This window comes from Conger conger, chromosome 2, assembly GCF_963514075.1.
Source record: "Conger conger chromosome 2, fConCon1.1, whole genome shotgun sequence".
Taxonomy (NCBI): domain Eukaryota; kingdom Metazoa; phylum Chordata; class Actinopteri; order Anguilliformes; family Congridae; genus Conger; species Conger conger.
The window spans coordinates 23,679,137-23,691,948 of record NC_083761.1 but is presented as its reverse complement, the minus strand read 5'-3'; the positions used below and the strand labels follow the sequence as shown (position 1 = coordinate 23,691,948).

Here is a 12,812-nt window from a genome sequence, read left to right as displayed (position 1 = left end):
AAGAAGAATGTTTTGAATTGTAGCCATCCTTTATTTAGACTCAACTTCTTAACATACCAAGGACAATACGTAGGTAAAGACATAGAAGCAATAAAAGAAAAAATTGCCAAGAAGGAGGAGGAGAAGAAGAAGAAGAAGAAGAAGAAGAAGAAGAAGATGCAGAAGACCATAAGTATGAATCAGCTGTAGACACAAATTGACCACGTTTTATGGGGCTCTTGAGGGACGAAGCATCGGCGTTAGAAAGCGTGGGCGGCGAGCAGAAAAGGCGAGCTGAAGAATGACGCACCGTCCCCTGTCCGTCTCTCAGCGGACGGCTAGGAGCCCATCTGTCGCGGCGAAACCGAGAAGGCGGTCAGGAACCCACGCGTTGCCAATAAGCGGCGAGCGTCTCTGTTTTTCTAATGAATTTATCTTTTCCCATCTGTGAGCCCCGGCCCACCCTCCGATTTCGAAAAGGACGCTGAGGGAGAATCTAGCCGAAGCGTGCTGCTGAATCTCGGGGCTCTTAATGGGCCGTGACTGGATGAGAGTGGTGGTGGGGTGGGGCCAGAGAGTGTGTGTGTGTGTGTGTGTGCCTGGGGGGTAGGTGGGTTTTCAGGGGTCTGGCATCGTACTGGACAGTTTCCCCGCCGAGTAATTATGAGCATCTTCTCTTATTAATGCAAGCGGCGTACGTCTTTTGCAGCTTCTCCTGCGTCACTGGCTGCCAAGCTGGAGCCTACCTCATCAACAGCATTCAGAGTAATCAGGAGTGGGTTTACAGTACCTGCGTACAGTGTATACACACACACGCAAACACACACGTATACACACACACACATACACATACGCAAGCATGTGAGCAAACAGACATCTGCACCATGTTCTTTATAAGATGGAGATACAATGGAGGACAATTTTAGGGTGGACTTAGTGATGGGCCCCTTCACAACTTCACACTTCACAATATTATATTATTATGATAGTTCTGAATGTGGTGCCCCCAGAAAACATGCTCTTATATCCCCATGCCTTTCACTCACAGGGATAGTATTGAAGCTAGTTTTCATACACCTGCACACGTGCACATACTGATACACACACGCCCGAACGCACACACATTTGCACATAACCACAAGTATCAGATACACAAATGCGCATTTGGTGAATGTTGCACACATGCCCAAGCATGTGTACACAAGCCCACAGACTGAAAAAATCCCAGAATGCCACATCCTGCATCACTCACTTTCTCTTTTGATGTTGCAATCACTTTCCAATAACATGAGCATGATAAATTATTCAACCAAGCCAGCAGGCCTTGTCAAAGACCGTCTCAAAGTCGTGCTGTTGGGGTCCAAAGATGCTCCCATCTGGAGAGGAAACATTTAACTCTGTCACATACTGTGCCACTGAATTACCAGCATGCAGCTAGTGCTTACTGAAAGGATATTATATTATTGCTTCTTGGCTTAGAAGGTGCCACCATACAGGGAAATCCAGAACAGGCAATTTAACCCTCCTATTATGCTGAGATTTTATGACCGCTTTTATGTTTGGGGTCTAATTGAGCCCAACAGTTTAAATAAACACAATATTTGTAATAGGACATTTTTGACACTTTGGTTGTTGTAGCCTGTTATGCATAAATATGAAAAATCGGTGAGATACATCTGTGAGAATCTTACAGTAACAAAATAAAACAAGTTTAACTGATTTCTAAGAGATGGCAAACAATAAACGGGGTCAAATTGACCCCAAACATAATAGGAGAGTTAAAGACGATTGACTAATGCAGCTGGATAATCTGCGATACCTCCCCCCCAGGTCTCATACTTTACTACAGAGCACCACTCCCAATCCACCGCCCCCACCCCCCAAGTCCATCAGTCTCCTGGAAATAATTTGGATGGGATGTATTATTAATATATTATTTTACAGTCAAATGACAAGCAAAACACTCACGTGTGGAGAAAGAGTTACACAAAGGTTTGCCCAAAAGTATGTCTCTATGGAAATTCCCATTGTTTCAAACCGATTCCGAGGTCCAGTCACATTCTTTGCTGTGAGCGGGACTTCAACACTCTATTCACTACAAAAATCAGGATCATTATTGGGTTTCTCATTCCAATATGTCAGGATAGTAGGTATGAGATGGAGAGGGAAAGACCAAGGTTCAAGTCCATTATCAACTGGATGGATCAAAGAGACAAAGTTTTAGGCCCTGTTCTCCCTTTCTACTGCAAGACCTGTGGCCCCAAATTCACTGGGGTGGTTGTTAGGGGCCTGCAAAAATGAGCTCAGGGAAAGACCTGGAATCCCTTAATAGATTTGTGCATACAAATAACAGGTACATTTTCCCTTACAGCAGTGTGTTGCTTACTGCATGACTCATATCCTTAGTTTCCCTAAGCCCTTTTCCTTGACCTTACTGTTTAGATTTGTGTTTATACACGCAACAATGCACATTTCGACTGTAAGTGGGCAAATATTAGCTTAGAGGGCTGTGTGGCTAGTTATGTTCTTGGATATTCTCGTTGACTGAGAGTGCTTTGCAGACTCAAAGAGAGAAACTATAATCCCAGGATCCTTTTCTTTGTGAATAACTTGTGAACTGGCTACAAAAGGGAATGAAGGGCTTTGTCTACAGCACAGGTGTCAAACTCCAGTCCCGGAGGGCCGCAGTGTCTGCTGGTTTTTGGGTTGTTCTCAGCACCTGTGGTTCATTCAAGTCATTGATCAGCTAATTGACTCAATTGTCAGCTGATTGAAAGGAAACTACAAAAACCTGCAGACACTGGAAATTGAGTTTGACATCCCTGGTCCACGGGGTGCTGACAGCAGTGATGGAGTCCGTGTTCAGGTTCAAGGGCAGAAACAAAGGATGGATTGCATTTATATAGCGCTATTATCCAAAGCATGGGGGCAAGATGGCTCAGGCAGTAAGAGCAGTCATCTGGTAGTCGGAGAGTTGCCGGTTCGATCCCCTGCCCGGGCTGTGTCAAAGTGTCCCTGAGCAAGACACCTAACCCCCAAATGCTCCTGACGAGCTGGTCGGTGCCTCGCATGACAGCCAATCGCCGTCGGTGTGTGAGTGTGTGTATGAATGGGTGAATGAGAAGCATCAATTGTACAGTGCTTTGGATAAAGGTGCTATATAAATGCCAACCATTTACCATTTATTCATATCCATCCAAGGCAGCAACCAGCTCATCAGGAGTCTGCCATTAAAGCCACCCCCCCTGATTCATAAAGACATTTTCCCATTAAAAAATCCCATTTACTTTTTTTAAATCACTTAATATAAGAACTGTGTTCCAAAAGTGTAAAAAAAATCCAGGCATTCTGTTAGTGAGGTGGCTCTGTATCATTTTATGATATTTAGTTATATTTGATACAGTTTGTGTTTTGAGAAAATTGAATTTATACTGCAGCGGCACCTGTATGAAGCGTTAAAAAAGTACACAACCGGCCAGGAAATCACTATCCCCAATGCTGAGATTGGCTCTGGAGATTGACATACATGATGTCACAGATACAATACAGAGGAAATGGCGGTGGGCATATTGTCTTGGGATATGTAGTCGTTAGGTGATTTCAAAGTGTGGAAATTGTAGGGGATTTGTAGGGGGGCTTGTATTTCCGGCCTCTTTGGATAAATTAGTACTTTTTTTTCAGGCTCTGGGACACTTCAACATACCCAGGGAGGGGGACTGAACCGGCACCCTTCTGACTGCCAGACGACCTCCTGAGCAAATGTCGCCCCCGAGGTAATTTGATCTTATTCAAGGTAATTAGATTATAATGGCACTTTTATAGTTATATATATATATATATATATATATATATATATATATATATATATATATATATATATATATATATATACACAGTGGTGTGCAAAAGTATTAGGCACCTGTATAAGATTCTGTACAGATAAGATTCTCTCTAAAATAATTCAATGAAAGGTCTTAAATAAACATATTATACATTTTACATTTTAGCAGTTTGGCAGAATAGTTAAAAACTGGATCAAATCAACATTTTTTGTGACCACCCTTTGGTGTTAAAACTGCATCACTGCAGACTTTGTTTGGCTCCTTGCTTCTGATCTCAGACAGACTTGATCAAGTTTTTTTGTAAAAAGTAGTCAATTTTAAATTAAATACAAAACTGTCTCTGTAAAATTAAATCTTTTGGAAAATGAATATTTGGAAATCTCAAATCTGTTCTTTTATACTAACACACACACACAAATAAACTTATATATAGTAAAGTCTAGGGTGCCTAAGACTTCTGCACAGCACAGTATACTGTATATAGTATTGTTGTACTCGGGGTATTCTAGCTGCCAACCGTGGTATGCATTCCTTAAGGGTTCTAATTGTATCTATATGGTCATGCTAGTACTCGGAACTGTACTGTCCTCTAGGGTCCTCATCACACTTGTCTCTGCGTTCGATCTGCACTTTGTTGTACGTCGCTCTGGATAAGAGCGTCTGCTAAATGCCTGAAATGTAAGGTAATGTAATTCCCCAAATTCATGTACTGAACAATGCAGGAGGGGCGATTGACAGCAAGGTTGGAAGAAGCAGAAGAGGAGGTGAACACCAGGCCTTTTATCATATTGATAAAATGGTTCTGGAAATGAAGCAAATGAGAACAGGAAAGTGTTCTTAAGAATATGGACATCCCCTTTCACTCCAATGTAATTTTGTGGTTTCACATCCATTAAGAATGAAACCCACCTACTCTAAAACTGTTACGTTTTGTCCTGACTTCAGTTATAAATAGCACTTTGTAACAAATCCATTTTTAATCTTTAAGCTTCATTTAATTGGTTTAATTCACTTGCTGTTCTCTTTCTGTCATTATAAGCTATTTGTTCATGTTATCACACATATCTTTGTGACAATGTTATTGCTATTCACATTATGAAGTGCATTTTGTATTTTTTGACCTAATTAAACTTTTCTTATGCACAAACCTTCGGTTAACATTTTACTTATATGAAACAACACATTGTGGGTCTTGCATGTATAGCCAAAATGTATCACTCTACCCTTCCCTGAAGGAAAGGCATTTGATGTTTCTTGCCTTTATTTATTAATCATTTAATAATTTGAAGGAAGGAAGAATGTATTTATTCAAATATCAAATAAGTATTCAAATTGAGCCTTAAAAGAAGATTCACAGCCTTTAATTCACCCCCTAGAAAGGAGACCCCCTCTGTCTCATAAAAAAGAATGTACAGTATTGTTAGCACTGTTTTAATACATGCTAATGGTATTATAATTATTGTACAGGCATTTTAAGGCTAATGTAGCATTTGTGTAATTATCAGCATGTTGTTATTAATTATTTAAACAGAGCTGCAGTTAATAGAATGTAGAAATCAACTCACGGTATTAATAGGTTGACATTTCTGATATCATACTCTACATCCTGTTACAGTTAAATGGGCCCTTAGCAGGGGGTCAAAAGGCAAAGCCGTGTAACAGGACTTGCCGATATAGCTGTTCCTGTCCTAAAGCTCTGGGATTATTCATCTACTCAAGCCCTTTTTCGAGAACATATGGATTTCTTGCATTTTTAATCTATGCGCTGGATGTATGGACACATGTTTCTTGCATTTTAAATCTGTGCTTTTAAATCTATGCAATGTATAAAAAATGCATTATCTCATGCCTACTGCTAATTCCCATAATGCCTCTGTATGTGAGCTCAGCAATCCAAGCCACGCTCAACGGAAGCACATGCCTAAGGACTGTGTTATTTTTGTCCCAGGAAATCGTGAAAGCTTGAATATGTACAAAGTTTCTTAATGCCCTGCGAAATACGACTTCTCCACCTTTGTGCTAACTTACTTTTCACATACATGTTCAGATGACGAAGAAGTCACATAGGATTTTTGTTCTATGAAACAAGCTTTGTTACATTACATTACATTTCATTACATTATTGGCACTTGGCAGACGCTCTTATCCAGAACAATCCAGTACAATTGATTTGACTAAGCAGGAGACAACCCTCCCCTTGAGCAATGCAGGGTTAAGGGCCTTGCTCAGGGGCCCAACGGCTATGTGGATCTTATTCTGGCTACACCGGGATTAGAACCACCGACCTTGCGTGTCCAAGTCATTTGCCTTAACCACTACGCTACTTTGTGAAGCTGAGATTTCTTTCATTAAAATACACAATCCGTTTGCACTGAGCTGTCGGGTGGCTTGTCTTGTTAACTCACTGTTCGTATGTGCATATAGGCCCAATGATCTCGTATTGCATCTAGAGCTGTATATTGAGGCCCTGACTGTGGTCGACAGCCTCTATGTTGGCAGCATACTATATTGCCCACAGCATAGATGACCAGGACCCCTTGCCCACTAGCCACCACTGGAGGACAGCTGGTTAATTGTATTCTGCTAGCTTACGCTGCCTGCAAAGCATGTTCCTCCCACTCATGTCTGTGCAAACTTAACTTGTGGATGTCACGACTGACATTGTGTTTTGGAGGACAGAATAGGCATGTCTGCACTCTCTGCAACAGTGAAGGTTACTGGGATGAAGATTTTCCAATTTTGGGGTAAAACTGCCCTCACTATTTCAGCCTGGCTCTGCCTACTACACAGTATTTAAGAAATGCATTCTGGGTGAGTGTGTCCATCTCATTTGCATAAATAATTCCCCTACCAATCAGGTGCCTGCAGTGTTCTATGCAATATTCACAGACACTGTTGTGGGCGTAAACAATTTACCCCACTCAATATCTTCATTGACATCTATATGATGTAAAGGTACTGCAAGAGGGTACTCTGACATCACGATTGGGGCGGGGCTGGAGTGAACTGCAGAAAGCATTTTTCAAAATGTAGGGGGCAGCAGAACACACTTTTCTACCATTTTTTATGCTAAAATTATATTATTTCAATGGGTGGATTAAAATGCTTCACAATGAAGTAGGCATGCAAAAACAAAATGTGATCTAGAGTGTAATTACCCTTTGAAAAAGTCATTTTCAGTGCAGCTTATTCCTAGCTGGACAGGCACACATTTTGCCCCGAATGCTTACCGCATTATTCAAACTCCTCATTTGTCTTTAAAACCTGGTGTAATGAATTGGTTGGTGAACCAGTTAATATATCCTCACATAGTGTGTTGGTACGACTGCAGGACATGTGTGTTTCTGTCTCGGTAGAAGAGCGAAAGAGAAAGAGAGAGAAATGAGAGGGAGAAATGTTTCCTACTGATCAATCACCCTTTCACCTCATGTTTTGCATAGACTGGACACAATGTCCCTGGTGCCCATGTTCATTTTTAGGGGGAAGTGGGGTGGCTTCGGCGGGGTGGGGGGGTGGGGGGGTGGGGGGGGGGTGGAATGTCATTAAGCCACAGAACTGCGGAGCTTTTTTGTAATAAATACCCCGGTCCTGAGGGACACAGACTCCAGTTTCCTTGGCAACCCAGGAAGAACATACAGAAGAAAGAGACAGGGGAAAAGAGGGAGTGAGAGAGAGTGTGAAAAAGAGCGAGTGGGAGATGAGAAACGTGACAAAAAAATTCTAATATTTTCTCCAAAGTAGATAGGTTGGAGGTAGCAAGTGTGGGAGGGTGAGAATCGAGACAGGAAAGGCAAGAGGCGAGGAAGAAAAAGAGGAATGTTCAGAGAAGGAAGACATGGAGAAGACAGGGAGAGAAGGATCAGACGTTAAACCGAGGTCCTGGCTCACTGTGGTCATTAAACATCCCGTGACACTCAAGAGTAGGGGGTTCCCCAAATCCCCAACCTGGCTCTTTCAACCTGCCTCCACATCATCCCCATATTTAATTGGCAAAAAAATATATTCTCTCCATCAGCTGATGTGTGGTAAGCGTTCTGGCACAAAATGGCAGCTGTGCATCACCCAGGTGGGTGTTACACATTGGTGGTGGGTGAGATGAGTTTCCCCCTCATCGCTCTAAAGAGCTTTGAGTGTCTAGAAAAGCACTATATAAATACAATGATCTATGTATATCTATATCAAGTTGAAATGTGAGATGTTCCTAGGTGATCCATGGTCGAGAGCCAATCAGTGTCTAGTCACATGCCAGAACCAACCCTGAAAATTCATAGCCAGAAATAAAATGGACCACCAATCACAGACCATAGCTACAAAGAACCAACAATAACAAACTAGAACCACACTAGATCACCAGTTATCGGACACACCGATATTGAACCTGCAGTTACAGATCTGGGCCTTGTTTCATGAAAGTTATTTGTGAGGTCATTTATCTTGTCAAAATGCATTGCTTGCAAATCGCAAATAAAAGTGTGACAACCGCAGGGATCTCGCACATCCAATTCTTTCCAAGCTAGTATGGTGTTCCCCCAGATTGTGCAGAGACGGAGGCCACATTTTAGATAACTATGGAGAAAGATTTAAATTGCCACGGTATTAAATATTATGTTTGAGACCTAATTCATCAAATTGAGGATGGAGGAGGATGGCCTTACCAGGCTTCAATTGTTCCATTACAATAAGGTACATCTAGTCTTTATCCATCCATCCATCATCACCCGCTTATCCGGAGTCGGGTCGCGGGGGTAGTAGGCAAAGCCGGGTATTCCAGGCGTCCCTCTCCCCAGCAACTCATTCTAGCTCCTCCTGGGGGATCCCGAGGCGTTCCCTGGCCAGGAGAGATATATAATCTCTCCAGCGGGCTCTTGGTCTCCCTCGGGGTCTCCGCCCAGTTGGACGAGCCCGGAAAACCTCCAAAGGAAGGCGCCCGGGAAGCATCCTGATCAGATGCCCGAACCACCTCAATTGGCTCCTTTCGACGCGAAGGAGCAGCGGCTCTACTCCGAGCTCCCTCCGGATGTCCGAGCTCCTCACCCTATCTCTAAGGCTGAGCCCGGCCACCCTACGGAGGAAGCTCATTTCGGCCGCTTGTATACGCGATCTCGTTCTTTCGGTCACTACCCAAAGCTCGTGACCATAGGTGAGGGTTGGGACGTAGATCGACCAGTAAATCGAGAGCTTCGCCTTCCGGCTCAGCTCCTTCTTCACCACAACGGTCCGGTGCAACGCCCACATTACTGCTGACGCTGCACCGATCCGCCTGTCGATCTCAAGCTCCCTTCTACCCTCACTCGTGAACAAGACCCCGAGATACTTGAACTCCTTCACTTGGGGCAAAGACTCGTTCCCAACCCGGAGGGAGCAATCCACCATTTTCCAGCAGAGAACCATGGCCTCGGACTTGGAGGTGCTGACTCTCATCCCGGCCACTTCACACTCGGCTGCAAACCGCTCCAGTGCGTGCTGAAGGTCACGGTCCGATGAAGCCAGAAGAACCACATCATCCGCAAAAAGCAGAGATGCGATTCTGAGGTCACCAAACCGGACACTCTCCTCACCTCGGCTGCGCCTTGAGATCCTGTCCATGAATACCACAAACAGGACCGGTGACAAGGGGCAACCTTGGCGGAGTCCAACACCCACCGGAAACGTGCTTGACTTTGTGCCGAGAATGCGGACACAGCTCTCACTTTGGTTATACAGGGACCTGATGGCTCGTAACAACGGCCCCGGTACCCCATACTCCCGCAGTACACCCCACAGGGTTCCCCGGGGGACACGGTCGAAAGCCTTCTCCAAGTCCACAAAGCACATGTGGACTGGATGGGCAAACTCCCATGACCCCGCCAGCAACCCTGCCAAGGTAAAGAGCTGGTCCACTGTTCCACGGCCAGGACGGAAGCCACATTGCTCCTCCTGAATCCGAGGTTCGACCGTCGGTCGGAGCCTCCTTTCCAGTGCCCTAGAGTAAGCTTTCCCAGGGAGGCTGAGGAGTGTGATACCCCGGTAATTGGAGCACACCCTCCGGTCCCCCTTCTTGAAAATGGGGACCACCACCCCGGTCTGCCACTCTACAGGTACTGTCACCGTATCTAGTCTTTAGTGTTTTCTTAAAGTAAATTGTACCATTTTTAGTATACTTAAAGAATTTCCTGGAACTATCCCGTTAAGGGGTAATAAAAACTAAATCACCTTTTTTAAGTTCTAAAGCCGAATATCCAGACTCAATTTGATTCATCACATTTGTCGATGTATCTTGTAGAAAGAAACAGAAATCGAATTCAGCCATGCCACCGAATATCTGCAAAAAAAGAGCCATGCACTGCCATCCAGTTTCGCTTTGCCACATCTGTGACATAGAAGTAGGCCTATCCCCGCCCATCTTCTTGATTGATGGGTAAGTAGCCTATTTTATTTTCAAACAGATATAATGCAACTGCAGGAATTAGCCTGCTCATTTCAAACTACTTGTGGTAGAGTTGTGACAACCTAGACAGTGTTTTTGCTCTTTAGATTTGCTCCCCACTCCCCTCTTAGCTCTCTACCTCAACTCGAAAATTGTGAAGTGGGCAGAGACAGACCAAAAGTTGGTGTTGCTATACACTTTCTTTTTACCATTTATGAACTCGTATGAACTACTAAAGTCGTATATAAATCAATTTAAAATCACTGACTGAGAACGAACACAATTTTATGAGTAGAAGAGGATACAAAGTAATAGATGTCATGGTTAAATTAAAAGCATACATGACAGCCACTTTTTGAGCAACTGTGATTTGTGTCACTGCTTTGTCACAGGTAACATTTCAAATGGATGGCTTCGATTTGACATTACATTACTTTACATTACAGGCATTTAGCAGACGCTCTTATCCAGAGCGACTTACTATGAAGTGACAGTGGGTAGGTTTACTTTGAATATTACAAGTAGCAAAATGCCTAAAGTTACTACAAAGCAAAGGCTATATGAAGGATTCTGGGGATACCTGATAATTAATCAAATAAATATGTCAAATTACATTTTATAGTACAATGTGTAATTCCAATTTAAACTGACCTCAAGCCCACATAGAGCAGAGCAGCACTACAATGTTACACAAAGATGTAACAATTCGATACAAAGCCAAAACAAGGCAGAGGGATAGGAACATGCGTTCATGTTCATGGCTTGCAATTGAAATTTCTATACCACCAGAAGAGAAGGATAAATCGATTGTATCTCCCTGCTTTTTTGTTGCAACTGTCATTAACACACACATTGCTTCCAGCCACAGAGCACTCAACTCAACTTATCACAACTCCACCTGATTTCCACTGATCAAGACAATGCACCAGATCTCCAATTACACAGCAGAAAACAAGAGGAACAGGTAATAACATTGACTTCAATCTCCGAGGATGCAGAATCACAGTGATTTCAATCTTGAGATTATAAAATCCTCCCCTGCTGCAAGACGGGCCAAATTATATTCAGACGTGTCATCTTTCGTGTAAAATCTTGCAAGAGCGTGTAGAAGGCACATGAAGCTATTAAAGGTCTTTGAAGATGAAAAGTATAGTGTTTTCTTCATGGCACAATTACAATAAAATGAGACTCTTTCACAGGCGTTATAAATTTCACAGCGCTTCATGGTGAATACAATGTATCACTGTGTTATAATTTTATGGATTTATTTATTTTATTACCTGTTTTTTTTTTTTCAAGCGCTGTTCTAATACTGTATACTGAATGTTTAACGTCTCTATCTTGGAGCAGTTAATGTAATTCTCAGTGCCGGAGACATGTGACAAGGGGTGAGATATCTTATTTGGCCCCATGACACCACAAAATCTCTGAGTCCACTGGGAGGGAGGGTTTACCAAGAGGGATACTGGATCAGATTCTTTCAACAGCTGCAATTGGTTTTTATCTCTTGGTACCAGGCAGTCAGCCAGGGAACCGCATTGTTGTGGGGTCAGACCCTAGCAGAAAACTCATTCTGACGACCCCAGACGAGTAAAAGGACTTCAGGGTTTGCAATGGAAAATACAACAGAAGTAATTTTATGGACACAGTCCACCAGTTAATTTTCCTGGTATAACCTCCCGAGACCCAGCAGAAATAAATGATATATATATATATATATATATATATATATATATATATATGATATGATACAAGTGTTTGGATGACAAAAACATCCAAGACATGGGCAGTGAAAAGACAGTATTTATTTTTACTGAATGTCCCTTGTAATGTAGGTTTAGGTATATTACACTATATGGCTATATGGTTCTTGAGATTAAGATAATCAAATACTCTTGAGCCCACAAGTGGACAAAAGTGAATTGGCAGGTTTAAGGAAGATATAGCAGGACACACACACATGCATCGACACACACATATAAAATACATGATAAAACTGCTTGCATGTGCTCTATATTGGTGCTGGTAGTCAACTGATTTGCTCATCTGTTTTGCCTTGCATCCCAAATCATGGACATAGGCACTTTTGACCACAGTTGTTCTTAACTGATGATGTCTCTCAAACTTTAATACCAGCAGGACCTTAGCCATTGTTCCTCATTTTACTTAGACACTGAGATTCCTGCCAAGCATCCTCCCCTCTACCCATTTCAAAGCCAGTCATATCTCTTCTTCTAGCCCCGGTAGCTAAAATAATGGGCAAATCAGCCAGCCCAGAATTTGAATACATAATCATGAGCACTTTGCATGCATTATCTTTTTTTAGATATTTTTTTGGCCTTTTTTCAGCTTTATTGGACAGTATAGTATAGAGAGACAGGAAGAATGGGAGCGAGAGAGAGGGAAAGACATGCAACAAATGTCAGACGGTCAGAATCGAACCGCCGACGTCGCGGCTCGCAATGAATATGCGGTCAGTGCTCTACAGGCTGCGCCACCGAGACACCCTGCATGCATTATCTACTCGTGTTTATTTTGAAATAAACTGTCTCAGTTGTTACATTACATTTCCATTTGAATATTTT

The 12,812-nt window shown here is 42.7% G+C and overlaps 1 protein-coding gene across 21 annotated transcripts in view; it reads right to left on the bottom strand.

The window, feature by feature from the left end:
• The window catches only part of nrxn1a (neurexin 1a), a 274,612-nt gene that overhangs the window by 136,510 nt on the left and 125,290 nt on the right, over positions 1–12,812 (bottom strand). The gene's annotated exons all lie outside the window — the stretch shown is intronic.